Source organism: Panthera onca, chromosome B1 (genome assembly GCF_046562875.1).
Source record: "Panthera onca isolate mPanOnc1 chromosome B1, mPanOnc1 haplotype 2, whole genome shotgun sequence".
NCBI classification, from domain to species: Eukaryota; Metazoa; Chordata; class Mammalia; order Carnivora; family Felidae; genus Panthera; species Panthera onca.
Genome location: NC_138342.1, coordinates 204,946,933 through 204,968,487, shown reverse-complemented (window position 1 = coordinate 204,968,487; position 21,555 = coordinate 204,946,933). Strand labels below are relative to the sequence as shown.

General features: G+C 41.6%; 1 long non-coding RNA gene across 1 annotated transcript in view; it reads right to left on the bottom strand.

The window, feature by feature from the left end:
• LOC132691456 (uncharacterized) overlaps window positions 1-21,555 on the bottom strand; it is a 270,387-nt gene that overhangs the window by 207,740 nt on the left and 41,092 nt on the right. The gene's annotated exons all lie outside the window — the stretch shown is intronic.

The following is a 21,555-nucleotide window of genomic DNA, read 5'->3' as shown; positions in this document are numbered from 1 at the left end:
AACATCATACTCAATAGTGAAATTGTGAAAGAGTTCCCTCTAAGATCAGGCACAAGACAAGGATGCCCTCCTAGATACGTGAAGGGGATTGGGTCATGCAGGCTTCTGGTTATGGAATGAATAAATCACAGGTAGAAGATATAGCATAGGGAACATTCAGAATGGTACTGGAATAGTGATGCATGGTGACAGACTGTAGCTACACCTGTGTTAGCCTAGCAGAATGTATACACTTGTCCAATCACTATGTTGTTCATCTGAAACTAATGTAACATACTGTGTCAGCTATTCCCAAATAACATGATTTTTTAAGGTAAAAGAATTAAATAAAAAGTTTAATGCAGATGAACCTGTTAATATCTAATCAAGAAATGCATTAAAGTTCCAAACTAGAGAGTCACCATATCAAATTCTTTTTTTTTCTTTTTTTTCTTTTTTTTTTTTTTATTTTTTAATATATGAAATTTACTGTCAAATTGGTTTCCATACAACACCCAGTGCTCATCCCAAAAGGTGCCCTCCTCAATACCCATCACCCACCCTGCCCTCCCTCCCACCCCCCATCAACCCTCAGTTTGATCTCAGTTTTTAACAGTCTCTTATGCTTTGGCTCTCTCCCACTCTAACCTCTTTTTTTTTTTTTTCCTTCCCCTCCCCCATGGGTTTCTGTTATGTTTCTCAGGATCCACATAAGAGTGAAACCATATGGTATCTGTCTTTCTCTGTATGGCTTATTTCACTTAGCATCACACTCTCCAGTTCCATCCATGTTGCTACAAAAGGCCATATTTCATTTTTTCTCATTGCCACGTAGTATTCCATTGTGTATATAAACCACAATTTCTTTATCCATTCATCAGTTGATGGACATTTAGGCTCTTTCCATAATTTGGCTATTGTTGAGAGTGCCGCTATAAACATTGGGGTACAGGTGCCCCTATGCATCAGTACTCCTGTATCCCTTGGATAAATTCCTAGCAGTGCTATTGCTGGGTCATAGGGTAGGTCTATTTTTAATTTTCTGAGGAACCTCCACACTGCTTTCCAGAGCGGCTGCACCAATTTGCATTCCCACCAACAGTGCAAGAGGGTTCCCGTTTCTCCACATCCTCTCCAGCATCTATAGTCTCCTGATTTCTTCATTTTGGCCACTCTGACTGGCGTGAGGTGGTATCTGAGTGTGGTTTTGATTTGTATTTCCCTGATAAGGAGCGACGTTGAACATCTTTTCATGTGCCTGTTGGCCATCCGGATGTCTTCTTTAGAGAAATGTCTATTCATGTTTTCTGCCCATTTCTTCACTGGGTTATTTGTTTTTCGGGTGTGGAGTTTGATGAGCTCTTTATAGATTTTGGATACTAGCCCTTTGTCCGATGTGTCATTTGCAAATATCTTTTCCCATTCCGTTGGTTGCCTTTTAGTGTTGTTGGTTGTTTCCTTTGCTGTGCAGAAGCTTTTTATCTTCATAAGGTCCCAGTAATTCACTTTTGCTTTTAATTCCCTTGCCTTTGGGGATGTGCCGAGTAAGAGATTGCTACGGCTGAGGTCAGAGAGGTCTTTTCCTGCTTTCTCCTCTAAGGTTTTGATGGTTTCCTGTCTCACATTCAGGTCCTTTATCCATTTTGAGTTTATTTTTGTGAATGGTGTGAGAAAGTGGTCTAGTTTCAACCTTCTACATGTTGCTGTCCAGTTCTCCCAGCACCATTTGTTAAATAGACTGTCTTTTTTCCATTGGATGTTCTTTCCTGCTTTGTCAAAGATGAGTTGGCCATACGTTTGTGGGTCTAGTTCTGGGGTTTCTATTCTATTCCATTGGTCTATGTGTCTGTTTTTATGCCAATACCATGCTGTCTTGATGATGACAGCTTTGTAGTAGAGGCTAAAGTCTGGGATTGTGATGCCTCCTGCTTTGGTCTTCTTCTTCAAAATTACTTTGGCTATTCGGGGCCTTTTGTGGTTCCATATGAATTTTAGGATTGCTTGTTCTAGTTTCGAGAAGAATGCTGGTGCAATTTTGATTGGGATTGCATTGAATGTGTAGATAGCTTTGGGTAGTATTGACATTTTGACAATATTTATTCTTCCAATCCATGAGCAGGGAATGTCTTTCCATTTCTTTATATCTTCTTCAATTACCTGCATAAGCTTTCTATAGTTTTCAGCATACAGATCTTTTACATCTTTGGTTAGATTTATTCCTAGGTATTTTATGCTTCTTGGTGCAATTGTGAATGGGATCAGTTTCTTCATTTGTCTTTCTGTTGCTTCATTGTTAGTGTATAAGAATGCAACTGATTTCTGCACATTGATTTTGTATCCTGCAACTTTGCTGAATTCATGTATCAGTTCTAGCAGACTTTTGGTGGAGTCTATCGGATTTTCCATGTATAATATCATGTCATCTGCAAAAAGTGAAAGCTTGACTTCATCTTTGCCAATTTTGATGCCTTTGATTTCCTTTTGTTGTCTGATTGCTGATGCTAGAACTTCCAGCACTATATTAAACAACAGCAGTGACAGTGGGCATCCCTGTCGTGTTCCTGATCTCAAGGAAAAAGCTCTCAGTTTTTCCCCGTTGAGGATGATGTTAGCTGTGGGCTTTTCATAAATGGCCTTTATGATCTTTAAGTATGTTCCTTCTATCCCGACTTTCTCAAGGGTTTTTATTAAGAAAGGGTGCTGGATTTTGTCAAAGGCCTTTTCTGCATCGATTGACAGGATCATATGGTTCTTCTCTTTTTTTTTGTTAATGTGATGTATCACGTTGATCGATTTGCGAATGTTGAACCAGCCCTGCATCCCAGGAATGAATGCCACTTGATCATGGTGAATAATTCTTTTTATATGCTGTTGAATTCGATTTGCTAGTATCTTATTAAGAATTTTTGCATCCATATTCATCAGGGATATTGGCCTGTAGTTCTCTTTTTTTACTGGGTCTCTGTCTGGTTTAGGAATCAAAGTAATACTGGCTTCATAGAATGAGTCTGGAAGTTTTCCTTCCCTTTCTATTTCTTGGAATAGCTTGAGAAGGATAGGTATTATCTCTGCTTTAAATGTCTGGTAGAACTCCCCTGGGAAGCCATCTGGTCCTGGACTCTTATTTGTTGGGAGATTTTTGATAACCGATTCAATTTCTTCGCTGGTTATGGGTCTGTTCAAGCTTTCTATTTCCTCCTGATTGAGTTTTGGAAGAGTGTGGGTGTTTAGAAATTTGTCCATTTCTTCCAGGTTGTCCAATTTGCTGGCATATAATTTTTCATAGTATTCCCTGATAATTGTTTGTATCTCTGAGGGATTGGTTGTAATCATTCCATTTTCATTCATGATTTTATCTATTTGGGTCATCTCCCTTTTCTTTTTGAGAAGCCTGGCTAGAGGTTTGTCAATTTTGTTTATTTTTTCAAAAAACCAACTCTTGGTTTCGTTGATCTGCTCTACAGTTTTTTTAGATTCTATATTGTTTATTTCTGCTCTGATCTTTATTATTTCTCTTCTTCTGCTGGGTTTAGGCTGCCTTTGCTGTTCTGCTTCTATTTCCTTTAGGTGTGCTGTTATATTTTGTATTTGGGATTTTTCTTGTTTCTTGAGATAGGCCTGGATTGCAATGTATTTTCCTCTCAGGACTGCCTTCGCTGCGTCCCAAAGCGTTTGGATTGTTGTATTTTCATTTTCGTTTGTTTCCATATATTTTTTAATTTCTTCTCTAATTGCCTGGTTGACCCACTCATTCGTTAGTAGGGTGTTCTTTAACCTCCATGCTTTTGGAGGTTTTCCAGACTTTTTCCTGTGGTTGATTTCAAGCTTCATAGCATTGTGGTCTGAAAGTATGCATGGTATAATTTCAATTCTTGTAAACTTATGAAGGGCTGTTTTGTGACCCAGTATATGATCTATCTTGGAGAATGTTCCATGTGCACTCGAGAAGAAAGTATATTCTGTTGCTTTGGGATGCAGAGTTCTAAATATATCTGTCAAGTCCATCTAATCCAATGTATCATTCAGGGCCCTTGTTTCTTTATTGACTGTGTGTCTAGATGATCTATCCATTTCTGTAAGGGGGGTGTTAAAGTCCCCTGCAATGACCACATTCTTATCAATAAGGTTGCTTATGTTTATGAGTAATTGTTTTATATATCTGGGGGCTCGGGTATTTGGCGCATAGACATTTATAATAGTTAGCTCTTCCTGGTGGATAGACCCTGTGATTATTATATAATGCCCTTCTTCATCTCTTGTTACAGCCTTTAATTTAAAGTCTAGTTTGTCTGATATAAGTATGGCTACTCCAGCTTTCTTTTGGCTTCCAGGAGCATGATAAATAGTTCTCCATCCCCTCACTCTCAATCTAAAGGTGTCCTCAGATCTAAAATGAGTCTCTTGTAGACAGCAAATAGATGGGTCTTGTTTTTTTATCCATTCTGATACCCTATGTCTTTTAGTTGGTGCATTTAATCCATTTACATTCAGTGTTATTATAGAAAGATATGGGTTTAGAGTCATTGTGATGTCTGTATGTTTTATGCTTGTAGTGATGTCTCTGGTACTTTGTCTCACAGGATCCCCCTTAGGATCTCTTGTAGGGCTGGTTTCGTGGTGACAAATTCCTTCAGTTTTTGTTTGTTTGGGAAGACCTTTATCTCTCCTTCTATTCTAAATGACAGACTTGCTGGATAAAGGATTCTCGGCTGCATATTTTTTCTGTTTAGCACACTGTAGATATCGTGCCAAGCCTTTCTGGCCTGCCAAGTTTCAAAGGAGAGATCAGTCACGAGTCTTATAGGTCTCCCTTTATATGTGAGGGCACGTTTATCCCTTGCTGCTTTCAGAATTTTCTCTTTATCCTTGTATTTTGCCAGTTTCACTATGATATGTCGTGCAGAAGATCGATTCAAGTTACGTCTGAAGGGAGTTCTCTGTGCCTCTTGGATTTCAATGCCTTTTTCCTTCCCCAGTTCAGGGAAGTTCTCAGCTATAATTTGTTCAAGTACCCCTTCAGCACCTTTCCCTCTCTCTTCCTCCTCTGGGATACCAATTATGCGTATATATATTTTTTTTTTTTAGTGTATCACTTAGTTCTCTAATTTTCCCCTCATACTCCTGGATTTTTTTATCTCTCTTTCTTTCAGCTTCCTCTTTCTCCATAACTTTATCTTCTAGTTCACCTATTCTCTCCTCTGCCTCTTCAAGCCGAGCCATCGTGGTTTCCATTTTGTTTTGCATTTCGTTTAAAGCGTTTTTCAGCTCCTCGTGACTGTTCCTTAGTCCCTCGATCTTTGTGGCAAGAGATTCTCTGCTGTCCTGTATACTGTTTTCAAGCCCAGCGATTAATTTTATGACTATTATTCTAAATTCACTTTCTGTTATATTATTTAAATCCTTTTTGATCAGTTCATTAGCTGTTGTTATTTCCTGGAGATTCTTCTGAGGGGAATTCTTCCGTTTGGTCATTTTGGAGAGTTCCTGGCGTGGTGAGGACCTGCAGGGCACTTCCCCTGTGCTGTGGTGTATAACTGGAGTTAGTGGGCGGGGCCGCAGTCCAACCCGATGTCTGCCCCCAGCCCACTGCTGGGGCCACAGTCAGACTGGTGTGTGCCTTCTCTTCCCCTCTCCTAGGGGCGGGATTCACTGTGGGGTGGCGTGGCCCGTCTGGGCTACTTGCACACTGCCAGGCTTGTGTTGCTGGGGATCTGGCGTATTAGCTGGGGTGGGTAGGCAAGGTGCACGGGGGCTGGAGGGGCAGGCTTAGCTCGCTTCTCCTTAGGTGATCCACTTCAGGAGGAGCCCTGTGGCAGCGGGAGGGAGTCAGATCCGCTGCCGGAGGTTTGGCTCCGCAGAAGCACAGAGTTGGGTGTTTGCGCGGAGCGAGCAAGCTCCCTGGCAGGAACTGGTTCCCTTTGGGATTTTGGCTGGGGGATGGGCGGGGGAGATGGCGCTGGCGCCTTTGTTCCCCGCCAAGCTGAGCTCTGCCATCCGGGGCTCAGCAGCTCTCCCTCCCTTTGTCCTCCAGCCTTCCCGCTTTCCGAGCAGAGCTGTTAACTTATGACCTCCCAGACGCTAAGTCGCGCTTGCTGTCGGAACACAGTCTGTCCGGCCCCTCCGCTTTTGCCAGCCAGACTCGGGGGCTCTGCTTGGCCGGCGAGCCGCCCCTCCACCCCGGCTCCCTCCCGCCAGTCCGTGGAGCGCGCACCGCCTCGCCGCCCTTCCTACCCTCTTCCGTGGGCCTCTAGTCTGCGCTTGACTCCGGAGACTCCCTTCTGCTAATCCTCTGGCGGTTTTCTGGGTTCTTTAGGCAGGTGTAGGTGGAATCTAAGTGATCGGCAGGACGCGCTGTGAGCCCCGCGTCCTCCTACGCCGCCATCTTCCGGAACCTCCCTCACCATATCAAATTCTATAGCATTCCTATACACTAACCAAATTATCTAAGAAGGAAAGAAAACAATCCCATTTACAATAGCATCAAAAACAATAAACTTTATAGGAATAAATTTAGCGAAGGAAGTAAAAGATCTCTCTACAGAAAACTATAAAACCTGTGTGCAGAAATGGAAGAAATTCAATTTGGATGAAAGAAACAGGAGAGCACACAAGTCAGTGAAAATCCATCCCACGTCCATCTTTCAGAGGAATTAATATAGATACAATGTTCATATTACCCAAAGCCCTCTAGAGATTCAGTGCAATCTCTATCAAGTCTCCAATGCAATTTTTATGCAATTAGAAACACATATCCTACAATGTATTTGGAACCACAAAAAGACTGCAAGTAGCCAATGCAAGAAAGAACAAAACAGGAGGCATCACACTTCTTGATTTCAAGCTGCATTCTAACACAAAGAAATCAGTTATGTCACTGGGATAAGCACACACACAAGACAATGGAACGGAAATTGAGAGCCCAAACCAAACCCATGTATGCACAGTCAACTACTATTTGACAAGGGAGTCAAGAATACACAGTGGAGAAGGGTAGTCTCTTAAATAACTGGTGCTGGGAAAAATGGATATTCACATGTGTAAGAATAAAGCTTAGCACCTTATGTTATAGCACTCCAAGAATTAACTTGAAATGGATTAAAGATGTAAATGAATGGTACAGACACAAAATCCTTCCTCATCATTTCAGCTCTTATTATGCCAAGATGGAGCTGTTGAGGTAGTAAGGGCTGGGTGGAGATAAGTCCTGGAAATAGAAGCCTGTGTGTGTGGAACAGACTTTCTTTAGTAGTCTGGAATTATCCCTCTGATCCTTTAAGACTAGCCACTTCCCTACATTTTCAGGCACAGTTAGTACCCTGCATGCTGCCAACAATGTACTGCTTTGTCTCCTCCAACTCCTAGAAGTTCTAGGTGAGACCCAGTGGGAAGGGTGAAGTTTAGTGGCACTGATGCTGCGCTGTTGAAACCAGGTGGAGGGGAAGGAGAGAGGTACCATATTCCAGCTTCATTGGGGTTCAGGTATGTTAGTGTTGGTGTTGGTATTGGATTTTTCACCTTTTACCCTACCAAATCTCAAAAGTTTAATTTATGTCCTGCAGGTCCACGTGCTTTCCAGGATATTTCCTCCTTTCCAAGAAGTGCCCTCCATGTCATACCCCATGGGCTGCCCTTTATCACTATCCGTGGCTTTGGGCCACCCCCACCTTCTCCAAACTGGGGTCCTGTGAGACCTCACCTTCCTCCTCCACCATGTAGATGATATGACCAGTATGAATTGACTTATAAAACACATTTTGTCTTTAACTTTTATGTGTTTGGAGAAGATGCAGTGTTGGCACCACAGGGCTTTCAGATCAGCCTGAGTGAGGACGTTATCATGTTCTTCAAGTTTCTCAGGACATGCACGAAATGGGCAGTCATTTCCCCATAGTGAGCTGGGCAACACGTGTCTCTGATAGAGAAGGAAATAGGCCTTATACAGGCTGAGAGACATAGCACTCCCTAAGATGTAGCTTGTACAGAGACTATGTGCTGGGCTCTCAGAGGGATGTGACACACCCATAACTTATTTTCTAGAGAGTTGAGGCCTGAGCTGTTCACAGCTGCTTGATTAGTTATAAAAACACCTGAACCAAGGCCCTGTAAACCTTCCTCAAGAGACAGGATCAGATCTCCCTCTTATCCTCAAGGGTCACCCGAAGCACATGAAAAACCCTCTGCTCCTGGTAAGGGACCCGAGAGTGTGAATGAGTTGAATATAATGAAACATGTGACAGATGGTTTGTTTTTCTTCCACACAGTCTATGCAAGTCAGAATCAACCTCCATCCACCTGCATCCGTTATGAGACCTAGGACGTGGTGCGGCTCCCATGGGGAATATCAGTTGTGTCTCTACCAAGGATACAGAGAAAGACAAGGTAAATTCTGTTGCCTGTTCCAGTTGCAATGCTTTCTGGAAACTTTTATCTTGCCTTGTCTGGTTTTCTATGCCCTCTGGTATCTTTACTGTTTGATTTATGTCCTCACAAGCCTCCAGGCTTCTGCAGTTTAACATCATCATGTTATCTAGTGCCTCTGGACGCCACAAGTACATGGAGACAGAGGACCACGTGGCTCTCACTTTGTGTTTGTGGAAATAACTTGATGAGGATGACACTTCACTGCACCCTCAAGTCTTCTGGGGCATCTGACTCCTTCCACACCTTCTTTACATGGGATTATCCTTATTATTTTCATTTTTTCCTATTTCAGTGTAGGCCATGAATTTGTTCAGAATGTCTGCTATGAGCCTCGTGACTGGAAAAGATAACAACTCTTTCCAACATTATATTGTGTGCTTTGTGCAGTGTTGAGGTTTCTTAGATAAATTTCAGAATTCATTACTGGTTCTTCTGTGTTGGTCAATGTGCGATAGAGAATTTCTCCAGTTGTCCCCTAGGTTCAAATACTCTGAATTCTCAGAAGGGGCATGTGTAATCGAAAATGTATGTGGAACTGCAGTCGTGACGGGAGAGAATCAGTGATTACCTGCAGGGCTTGTATCTCACAGTTCTTCAGTTGTGTTTATATGAGCAGGTTCTCTTGTGTCCCGGGAGCAGTTGTAATTGGTACTTTATCTCATGATACCGTATGGGAGTTTTACACCTGAAATTGAGACATTTTTCTGTTCATTCTTTTATGTAGAACTTCTGCCTCTCTTTTACAATGGGACAAAATAGCTCTGCAACTCATACTGTATTTAAAAGCTGAATTACCTGTGAATTAAGATAAACATACTTGAGACCAATAAATGTGCACAGGTAACGTGTTTCTCTCAGAAAATACATTTCCAGGCCCCCTGCAGGATTTCAGGAATCCCCATCTCCTCAAAGGTCTCCCTGGCCTTGCACAGAAGATGTCTTTTTCAGGGAGGGAAGCAGAGTGAGGACAGGTATGGGATGGTAGGTTGAGCTTTGACCCTGGGGTGGCCCTGAATCTCTGTGGTGCTGGGCTTTTCTTTCATTCCTTCATGTTCTGTCTATTCTCAATGTGCAAATAAAAAGTCTGCAGATCTGGTGGAAGAGGACACCAGAGGGGTCCTGGACACAGATGCCTGCCTCTCTGGAATACACTCCTTTATTAGACTGGCATTACTGCCATCAATCTTCTAGAATAGGACTCCTTGGTTTTCTGCATTTGTAAACATGGGCAGTGACGTGCGACGACAGTAGTTTTTTGTTGTGCCATCTGGTACCTTCAGGCTGTAGGTGGGACATCATGGGAGGGTAGAGTTTTCTGGCACTGATGATCTGTTCTATTAGAACCAATGAATGAACAAGAGGCCAGGTGCCGACACCTGCTTCATTGTGTTTCAACTCCTGTGTGCGTTCTTCTTCTGTCTGTCATACCAACATACCTGTCACTTATGTTCTGTAGGTCCCTATTGATGCAAGAGGACCTCCTCCTTTCCCAGGTCTACCCCCAAAAGATATCCTTTATCACTGTTCATGGGCTCTATGAGCCACCTTGAGCTCCTTGGTGTTCTCAGGGACAGGACCCACCACCTCCACCTCGACTATTTGTGAGATGATCTGAACAGTATGAATTGACATGATCAGCATGTTCAGCTTCTGTGTTGTTGAGTCTTTGAGAAGACATAGAGATGGCCTCACAGGCTTTGTAATGCAAAGGTGCTGCTGGATGAGGACACAGTTAAGATTTCTCAAGTTTCTCAGGACATAAATATATTGGGCTATGTCATTTCCATTACTCAGCTGGGCTGCATATGTCTCTTGTGGAGAAGAAAAGAGTCTTTTAATAGAAAAGCAGGCATATCAGTTCTGCAGAAGTGCCTTGTACACAGTCCATGTCCCTGGCTCTGTGAGAGATGAGGCAAACCCTTACCATCAGGGGCTTCAACTGTCCTAATGGGGAGAGAGTCACATGCGTTAAATTACATGGAGCTTCTGATCTACAATAGTGGCAGCTCCAGTAATGGGTCCTCAAGTACAAGAGACGGAGACATGAATCTCATGGAAATGAATTGGAGGCTGTGCATGAGAAGGGATAGCTGAGATGGTGCAGAGGGGAGGATTTTGGATCAGTGAGAGGGAGTTGGAAGCCATATCTGGCAGGCCCCACAACCTAGGCAGGGAGAGTGGGCACAGCGTGAAGTCCACACAGGGCTGCTGCATGGATTCAAGGAGAGTTCACGCAGGTATCATCTCTGAAATACCATTGTGGCCAAAGTGCACCTAGTTCCTTATATAAATAAAGACTGTTGTTTCCCTTGGTTTTCTGAAGGTTCTGGATCCATGTGAAAGAATGCCCTGGAGATTTGTAGTTTAACTTGGTTCTTATGGAATGCTTGCCTGCCTAAGTTTGTGTGCCTCTGTGAGACTAAATGTGATGAAAGGTTTTAGATTAGCTGTGTAGCTTCCTTGGCCTTCAGCCTGAGTCAGACTCTTAGCGGGGAATTCAGGGATGACCAGGAAACGCCCCTGCTGGACTCTTGTCACCACACCCTTGAACCTACTGTCACCACCCTGCATGAAGGTTTGCATCTATAAAATTTTCCTTACAATTTCCTGAGGCATTGCCTGTGATCCCGCTGTCTCAGCCTAATGCCAGCTCTCAGTGGGGCCATCTCAGAGCCTCAGCTTTGTAATCTAGAAGCAGGGACAATGTTGGTCCCTGAGGTCAGTGCAATGAAGACGTGATTAAGCATATAAGGAATTTGTAAAATGTATGGGATGAGTAGGCATTCACCCTTCTCAGGGTGGAAATGAATGTATCTGCACACAGAAGTTCATCAACAGATGTTCATTCAATTTCATGAAACTAAGGCTATAATGCCTGAGGCTGGGAGATTGGCAATTCCTGTTTCAAAAGATACAACAAAGACCCCTGAGTTTTTTCTTTTAAAATTCAGGTCCTACTTTAAAAAGAAGGAAAAGATAAGTATGATAATGTGTGCATTCAGGGATCTACACCTAAGATCTGAGGTAGACACACAAATGTAGCCACACAAATATGTACTCATCCAAGGCCACAGATGTATTGTAGAAGACAAAATGCATAGAAGAGAACAGAAGATCCCTTTTCAATAACTCAAAAGCACTTTGACATAGAGGACAATCAATTTGAAATTTGAATAGGACACTGAACCATTACAAATCAGCTGTGGTTATTATATATTTAGAGATGGAGTCTAATCTGCCCCTTGGTGAATGCTTTTCTGCCCACCCCGTCCCCTCCATTTTGTCCTTCCTAATGTCCCCTAATACGCTGGTCACAGTTGTGTTTCTGTGTCAGCGTCTGCTTCCAGGAAATCGAAACTCATTCCCCATCAAGTATACACTTTGGGGGTTCCTGTATAGCAGTTAACCAACACATAATGTGTATAGTATTGATGGAAGAAGACAGATCATTCCTTGGGAATTTATTGCCTGGAAGGGACCTATAGTTCCATCTGAGGAGTTAGATACATCCTTTAGGGAGCTCTGGTGATCATTGTTAATTCTGTAGATAGATACTCATGAGCACATGGCACACATGCTAGTTGATGGGGTTTGTGTTGATTATCAGGGCAGGCATCTGTCTCCAGGAAAGGGTCTCTTCTGATGGTTAGGAATGGTTTCAGGAGACCAGTAAGGAAGCCCTGCATTAACTCACCTCCTGTGCCCTTGTGCACCTTACCAGCTGCCCCCAATAGCACCAATCCAGGTGGCCTCCAAGGGGGCAAATGGCACAACTTTTGTGGCGAGTCACATCATGTCCCACAAAGCTTCCCCTGTTGCCTTATTGAGGGATAGGTAGGGCAGAGGTCCATGGTCTGAGATAGGTTCCTTTGACACCTCCCAGGAGAGTTGTGTGTAAGCATATGGCTCCTTCTACATCGGCCAATCCAATCCACTTTGCCCCAGGGACCCTGAACCCTCTGAGCCCCCTTTTCCTCCCAGCTTAGGGAAGCATCCAGCCCTCCAGCAGCTTTTGGGTCATGGCTGGGCCACTAAGGGTAAATGTCTGGCTGTCCACATGCTGCCAGCATTGCTCTAGCAAATGTCAACCTGAGCAGCTTCTGTACAGGGGATTCTCCTCCATTGTGATCAGGGCCTGGGACAAAACATGATGTGGAGAGGGAGATACAGGAGTGCCCTTGCTCCTGGACAGGGCTGCATGCACAGAGTACATAGCCTGAAGCCTGGGGAGAGGTAGGGAAAGAGACAGGCAGGAGAGAGACCCTGAATGAGTGATAGGGGAATTGGGCAAGTCCTAGAGAGTGAAAGGCAGAAACAGAGAGAGATGTGGTTAGAGAGAAACAGAGAGAAAGAGGAAGTACAAGGAGGAAAGTAGAGACCTGGTCCAGGTATGTGGATGGGGTGAGATGGGCCAGGGGAGAGGGGTGTATGAAGTGTCTCTGAGTGCTGGGGCAGAAATGGCTGGTATCATGGGCATCAGAGTTTCGTGACTCCAAGACTTCAACATCCTTGGGGCCAAGCTTTTCAGAAGACATTGCATTTGAAAAGATGGGTATCCCTCATTTCTCCTGGAATTGTGGAGGCACAGCCTCATGTTCTGTCATGGAGAAGGATGTCTTGAGGGAGAGTGTGCTGCTTTTTGGTGGGTAAACTCCAGAGCATTCCCTGTGGGGAGGTGACCTGGAGCCATCTCCCTCACTGCCCCAGGCCCTGTCGGATATCCCCCCGCCTCCCGTCCCCACCAGCTGGCCTTCTTCATGTTCTGATCCCAGGCATCAGGCATTGTGTTGCCCCCAGTTCCGGCAGTCTGGACCTGTCAGAGTTGAACTGCTGATATTGATAAAAAGTATTTGACAATAAGGTCCATAATTCTCCCTCTGGAACTAGCAGTGTTCATCAGGACCGTGGGTTGCTATCCTCCTGCCTACTGCCAAACTGCGGAGGCCAGTTGGTAGGTGAACCCTTTAAAACACCATAGTCTTCTCTTACATCAAATTCAAACACATTTTTTTGTCCCAGCTTTCTTTTAATTTTGAAGAGATGGCAATTAGTAATTGAAGGCATAATGGTCCTATAGGAATTTGACCTATATGACTGATGGACACTATTTCATCCATCTGTATCCCTAAAGCACATTTCATTGGAAATATTAGCTAAAGATACATACAGTAAATTCATAACAGATGTGTAGCTCCCTGTAAGGTGCATTCTGACCTTGTCACATATGTGTCATCAAAGACATTATTAGTGACTATTCAGATAAGCTCTCAACATCAAGGTGGTGACGTTAGAGAATCTGGTATAAATGGAATTTCACAGATTCTAAATTAGGAATGATTTTTTTCATTTATAATGTTTCTCTTTTTCTTTTTTGGTTAGAGCCTGAAGGAGAAAGGGGGTGGGGGGAGAGAGCAAGAGACAATGAACCTGAGGCAAGCTCCAGGCTCTGAGCTGTCAGGACAGAGCCTGACACAGGGCTCAAACTCATGGGCTGCAACATCACGACCTGGGTGGAAGTCAGAAGCTTAACCAACTAAGCCACCCAAGCTCCCAGGAATGATAGTTTATTGGCAAAGAAAGAGAAATTAAAGATAACATAAAAGATGCCGACTTTTAATTGAAATATTGTTCACACATTTGTTGCATTAGTTTTAGACATACATTGTAGTCCTTCCATATGCCTATAAATTATGTTGTACTGCAGCACAAGTGTAGCTATCCTGTGAAAGCATGCAACAGTATTATTACAGGATTGACTCTATTCCATTGGCTGTCCCTTGTATCCCTAGGACTCATTCATTCCATACCTGGAAGCCAGTATCTCTCTCTCAAAGGTGTCAATTCTTTATCTAACCTAAATATTATGATGGTAAACACAATTACCTCTTGTTCAGCATGTGTAAATTGGCGATCCATTTTTCTGTGAACATTGCTTAAAACATTACAAATGATGTCATTACATTAATAAATTCGGTTTCATTCTTCACTCACAGGAAAGGAGAAGGAAAAGATTTCTTTGTGTCCCAGGCCCTATCACTAAGACCCTTCCCATTGTGGAGAACAGGCTTAGTTGCCCAGAGCACCTTTGGTCTCTATGCTGAGCGACCACAGCCTTCCATATTGAAGGAATACCCATAGTGGTATTCCTTAGTTATACCAGAGAGAGCTCGAGCACCAGATACCTGGAGGGTAGGTTCCTCTGCCTGGGCAGTGATGGCTAGCAGAGGACACACCATTGGCTTTTCTGACCCAGGGCACTTCAGAGCAGGAAGGGCTGCTGTTGCTCCCAGAGGACACCGAGCCTCTGCCGCCGCCTCAGGACAGAGAGCAGAGCTGCATTTCCAGCAGGTTCTGCTGTCCGCACCAGGGGAGACCTTGGGAGCTTTGCAGCAACTTGGCGTCTCCTGAGTCACCAGAGAGAAGCTGCCTTGTTGTACTGAGTGCTGAGGAGGGGGCGCTGGGTGGCTTCCCTGGGAAAGCTGGTTGCTGAGCTGCACAGGCCCTTGCATTTTCTGGGTTGTTCCCGTGTTTCATTCCTCCCCTTCCTGGACAGTTTTTGAACAAGATGTATTTTGCTAAAGGACTCATGGATTGTGGAGTACCATGACATCACCTCATAGATGCAGTCGATGGTTTGTTCCAGATTCAGGCTTGTTTCTGGGAAGAAACCCTGACAGAAAATTAGAAGAACAGGAGCTGCATTCTGTTAGGACATGAATACATGAAATACTCGTCTCATGACCTTCCAGAAGAATGAGCTGGGACCCACTTTCCGAGTGCTGCTGGAACCAGACTGAGGTAAGGGCACAAACTGTCCCCCACATCATACATACTTTTTTAAAAATTTAATCGTTATTTTTCCAAACTAATGAAGTGATTGAGAACTACAGAAAACCTGGTAGATAAGTGTCATTAACCTTATTTTATATTTTAATTTAAATTCCAGTGAGTGAAGATAACAGTGTAATATTAGTTTCAGGTGTCCAATATAGAGCAACACTTCCACAAGTCACCCAGTGCTCATCCCAGTGCACTTCTTAATCCCCATCAGTGGTTTCACCCATTCCCCACCTCACTGTGGAACCCCTCAGTTTGTTTCCTATTTAAGAGTCTGTTTGTTTGTCACTGTCTACTTCCTCCCCCCTTGTTTTGTTTTATTGCCATGTGTTAGTGAAATCATCTGGTGTTTGTCTTTCTCTGACAGGCTTATTTCACCCAGCATAACATTCTCTCTCTCCATGCACCTCCTGGCAAATGACAAGATTTCATGTTTTTATGGCTAAATAATATTATATTCCATATACTATATCTCAGTTCATTCATCAGTTGATGGATGCTTGGGCAGTTTCTGTAATTTGGCTGTTGTAGAAAATACTGCTGTAAACATTACGGTGCATGTATCCCTTTGAAGAATTATTTTTGTATTCTTTCTGTAAATACCTCGTAGTGAAATTATTGTATCATAAGGTAATTCTATTTCCATTTTTTTGACGAATCTCCATGATGTTTTCCAGAGTGGCTGCACCAGCTTGCATTCCTTCCCACAATGCAAGAGGGTTTCTATTTCCCCACATCCTCGTCAACACCTGCTGTTTAATCATTCATTGATTTTATTCATTCTAACGGATATGACGTGTTATCTCATTGTACTTTTGAGTTGTATTTCCCTGAAAATGAGTAATGTTGAACATCTTTTCATGTGTCTCTTGGCTATGTGTATGTCTTCCTTGGGAAAATGTTCATTCATATCGTCTGCCCATATTTAATCGGATTTCTCATTTTTTGGGGGTGCTGTATAACTTTATATATTTTGGACACTAACCCTTTGTCAGATGTCGTTTACAAATATTATCCTGTAGGTGTTTTAGTTTTGTTGATTACTTCCTTGGTGACAGAAGCTTTTCATTTTTATGAAGTCCCATTATTTTTGCTTATGTTTCTCTTACCTCAGGAGATATATCTACAAAGATGTTTGTACAGCCAGTGTCAAGTAAGGTACTGCCTGTGTTAGTTATCATCCTCTGGGATTTTTATGGTTTCAGGTTTCACTCATAGGTCTTTATCCATGTTGGAGTTATTGTTGTGTATGGTGTAAGAAAGTGGTCCTTTGTTGGTTTTGTTTTGTTTTGCAGGTTGCTGTCTAGTTTTGCCAAAACATATGTTGAGGAGAATTTTTTTAAGTTTATGTATTTATTTTTGAGAGAGAGAGAGAACATGCAGAAGAGGGGCAGAGAAAAATGGAGAGAGAGAATCCCACTCATGCTCTGAGATCATGATCTGAGCTGAAACCCCATTCACACACTTTGGAGCCACCCATGTGTCCCAACACTATCTTTTTTTTCCCATTGGATATCCTTTCCTGCTTTGTTGAGAAGTAATTGACCATATAGGTTTGAGTTCATTTCTGGGTTCCCATTCTATTGATCTCTGCATTGTGTTTTTGTTGTTGTTGTTGTTGGTTACCAATACCATACTGTTCTGTTCAGTACAGCTTTGTAATATAACCTAAAGTCTGGAAGTGTGATGTCTCCAGCTTTAGTTTTCACCTTTAATTTTGTTTTGGCTCTTTGGGGTCTTTGTCATTCCATACAAATTTTGGGATTATTTGTTCTACTTCTGTGACAAATGTTTTTGTTAGTGTGATAGGGATTTCATTACATGTGTAGATTGTTTTGAGGAGTGTAGACATTTTAACAGCATTTTGTTCTTCCTATCCATGACATGAAATGTATTTCCTTTTCTTTGTGTACTCTTCCATTTCTTTCATCACTGTTTCATAGCCTTTAGAGTACAAGTCTTTCACCTCCTTGGTTAGGTTTATTGCAGGTATCTTGGGGTATTTGGTGCACCTGTCAATGGGATTGATCCCTTACTTCCTCTTTCTGTTAATTCATTATTCGCCTATAGAAATGCAATAGATTTATGTACATTGATTTCTATATATTGTGATTTGTCATATTCATATATCAATTCTAGCAATTTTTATGAAAGTCTTCCATGTTTTTTATAGAGAGTATCATGTCAGTTCCAAATAGTGAAAGTTCTACTTTTTCCTTGCCGATTTGGATGCCTCTTATTTCTTTTGTTATCTGATTGCTATGGCTAGGACTTCCTGTACTATGTGGAATAACAGTGGTGACAGGGGTCATCCCTGTCTTGTCCCTGACCTTGGAGGAAAAACTTTCAATTTTTCCCCATTGAGGATGAGATGACCTGTGGATTTTTCCTAGATGACTTTTATTATGTGCAGGTAGGTTGAGTCTCCATGTACTTTGCTGAGGGTATTTATCATGAATGGATCCGACATTTTGTCAAATGGTTTTCCTGCATTTGTGGAAAGCATCATATTGTTCTTATGCTTTCTTCTATTACTGTGGTGCATCATGTTGATTGACCTGTGAATGTAGAACCACCCTCCCAGCCCAGGAATATATCCTATTTGATTATGGTAAATGATTCTATTAACGTATTGTTGACTTTAATTTGAAGGTATTTGAATGAGAATTTCTGCATACATACTCATCAGGCTATTGGTCTGCAGTTTTATTTAAAAATTTTTAACATATTCAAAATGTCTATTTACTTACTTAGAGAGATAGAGTACATACAAGTGAGGGAGGGGCAGAGAGACAGGGAGAGAGAGAATACTGGCCATGCTCCACACTGTCAACACAGGGTCCAACGTGGGACTCGAACCCACTCACCGCAAGACAATGTCCTAATCAGAAATTAAGAGTTGGACAGTAAACCGACCAAGCCACACAGGCGCCACTCCAGTTTTTGGTTTTAGTGGAGGCCTTATCTGGTTTTGGTTTCAGGGTAATGATGGCCTCACAAGATGAATTTGTAGGTTTTCCTTCTTTTTTATTTTTTGTAATAATCGAGGAGAATACATATTAACTCTTCCTTAAATGGATGGTAGAATTCATCAGTGAAGCCATCTGGCCCTGAACTCTTGTGTTGGGGAGAGATTTTTTTTTTGTTACTGATTTGATTTCTTTCTGTTTTCAGATTTTATGTATCTTCCTGTTTCAGTTTTGGTAGTTTGTGTGTTTCTAGGAATTTGTCCATTTTTCTCAGGGTGTCCAATTTGTTACATATAGTTCATAATATTATCTTCTAGCTGTATATTTGTGGTGTTAACTGTTATTTTTCCTTTCTTATTTGTGATTTTATTTAGTTGAGTCCTTTCTCTCTTCTTTGTGAAAAGTCTACCTAGGAGGTTTTCATGTTGATTACTGTTTTCAAAGAACCAGCCCCTGGTTTCATTGAGTTGGTCTAGTGTCTTTTTGGTTTCTATATCCCTTTTTTCTGCCTTAATCTCTATTATTTCCTTCCTTCTGCTGTTCTTTTTCTCATTCCTTTAGTTGTCAGGATAGTTTGAGATTTTTCTTGCTCTTTAAGATAGGCTTGTATTGCTATATACTTCCATTGTAGACTGCTTTTGCCGCATTCCAAAGGTTTTTACAGGTGTATTTTCATTTTCATTTTCATTTGTTTCAGTGTATTTTCTCATTAATTTCCTGTTTGACCCATTCATTTAGTAGCATGTTATTTAACCTCCCTTTATTTGTGGCCTTTCCCCCTTTGTGTGTGTGTGTGTGTGGTTAACTTCAAGCTTCCTAGCTTTGTGGTCAGAAAAGATGCTTGGTCTGATCTCTGTCTTTGGGTACCTCTTGAGGCCTGATTTGTGACCTAGAATGTGATCAATTCTGGAGAATTCCCCATGTGCATTTGAAAAGAATGTGTACTCTGCCATTTTAGTATGGAGTGTTCTGAATATATCTGTTAAACCCATCTGGTCCAGTGTGTCATTCAAAGCCATTGTTTCCTTGTTGATTTTCTGTGTACAGATTCTGTCCATTGATGGGAGTGATGTGTTAAAGTCATCTACTATAATTATATTATTATAAATGAGTTCCTTTATGGTTGTTGTTAAATGTTTTATATACTTGGTGATTGCATGTTGAGTACATCAAAATTTACAATCATTGGATCTTCTTGTTTGGTTGTCCCCTTTAGTATGAGATAGTGCCCATCTTCATCTCTTGTTAGAGCTTTATTTATTTTTTTAATTTAAGTCTTAGTTGACATACCGTGCATTCTAGGATTCAGGAGTAGAATTCAGTGATTCATCCCTTACATACAAAACCCAGTGCTCATCACAACAAGTGCTCTCCTTAATACTCTTCCCCATCAGGCCAGCGCTGACCCATCTCCCTCCATCAACCTTCACTTTTTTTTCCCTCTATCATTAAGAGACTCATGTGGTTTGTTATCACTCTTCTCTTTCCTGCCCCCTACCCATGTTTTCATCTGTATTGTTTCTTAAATTCCACATGAGCGAAATCATTTGTCTTTGATTGTCATATTTCACTTAGCATAATACATTCTAGCTCCATCCACATCATTGCAAGTGGCACAATTTCATTATTTTTGAAGCTGACTTATATTTCATTGTATATACAAATGTAATGTATGCATATATGAACATACACATATGTACATATGCGAATACATGCACACAAACACACACATACACACACCCCACAACTTCTTTATACCTTCATCAGTTGATGGATACTTTCTCCATAATTTGGCGACTGGTGATAATGCTGCTATAAATATATGGTGCATGTAATTTTACTAGTAGGTATTGACCCAAAGGGTACCAAACTACAGTCTCGGTTTTAAAGTTTATTTTGACAAACATAAGCAACCTTTTGATAAGAATGTGGTAATTGCAGGGGACTTTAACACTCCACTTACAGAAATGGATAGATCATCTAGACACATGGTCAATAAAGAAACAAGGGCCCTGAATGATACATTGGATCAGATGGACTTGACAGATATATTTAGAACTCTGCATCCCAAAGCAACAGAATATACTTTCTTCTCGAGTGCACATGGAACATTCTCCAAGATAGATCACATACTGGGTCAGAAAACAGCCCTTCATAAGCATACAAAAATTGAAATCATACCATGCATACTTTCAGACCACAATGCTAGGAAGCTTGAAATCAACCACAGGAAAAAGTCTGGAAAACCTCCAAAAGCATGGAGGTTAAAGAACACCCTACTAAATAATGAATGGGTCAACCAGGCAATTAGAGAAGAAATTAAAAAATATATGGAAACAAATGAAAATGAAAATACAACAATCCAAACGCTTTGGGATGCAGCGAAGGCAGTCCTGAGAGGAAAATACATTGCAATCCAGGCCTATCTCAAGAAACAAGAAAAATCCCAAATACAAAATCTAACAGCACACCTAAATGAAATAGAAGCAGAACAGCAAAGACACCCCAAACCCAGCAGAAAAAGATAAATAATAAAGATCAGAACAGAAATAAACAATATAGAATCTAAAAAAAAACTGTTGAACAGATCAACGAAACCAAGAGGTGTTTTTTTGAAAAAATAAACAAAATTGATAAACCTCTAGTCAGGCTTCTCAAAAAGAAAAGGGAGATGATGCAAATAGATAAAATCATGAATGAAAATGGAATTATGACAACCAATCCCTCAGAGATACAAACAATTATCAGGGAATACTATGAAAAATTATATGCCAACAAACTGGACAACCTGGAAGAAATGGAAAAATTCCTAAACACCCACACCCTTCCAAAACTCAATCAGGAGGAAATAGAAAGTTGAACATACCCATAACCAGTGAAGAAATTGAACCAGTCATCAAAAATCTCACAACAAATAAGAGTCCAGGACCAGATGGCTTCCCAGGGGAGTTCTACCAGACGTTTAAAGCAGAGATAAAACCTATCCTTCTCAAGCTATTCCAAAAAATAGACAGGGAAGGAAAACTTCCAGACTCATTCTATGAAGCCAGTATTACTTTGATTCTTAAACCAGACAGAGACCCAGTAAAAAAAGAGAACTACAAGCCAATATCCCTGATGAATATGGATGCAAAAATTCTCAATAAGATACTAGCAAATCGAATTCAACAGCATATAAAAAGAATTATTCACCATGATCAAGTGGGATTCATTCCTGGGATGCAGGGCTGGTTCAACATTCACAAATCAATCAATGTGATATATCACATTAATAAAAAGAAAAGATAAGAACCATATGATCTTGTAAATCGATGCAGAAAAGGCATTTGACAAAATTCAGCAATGTTTC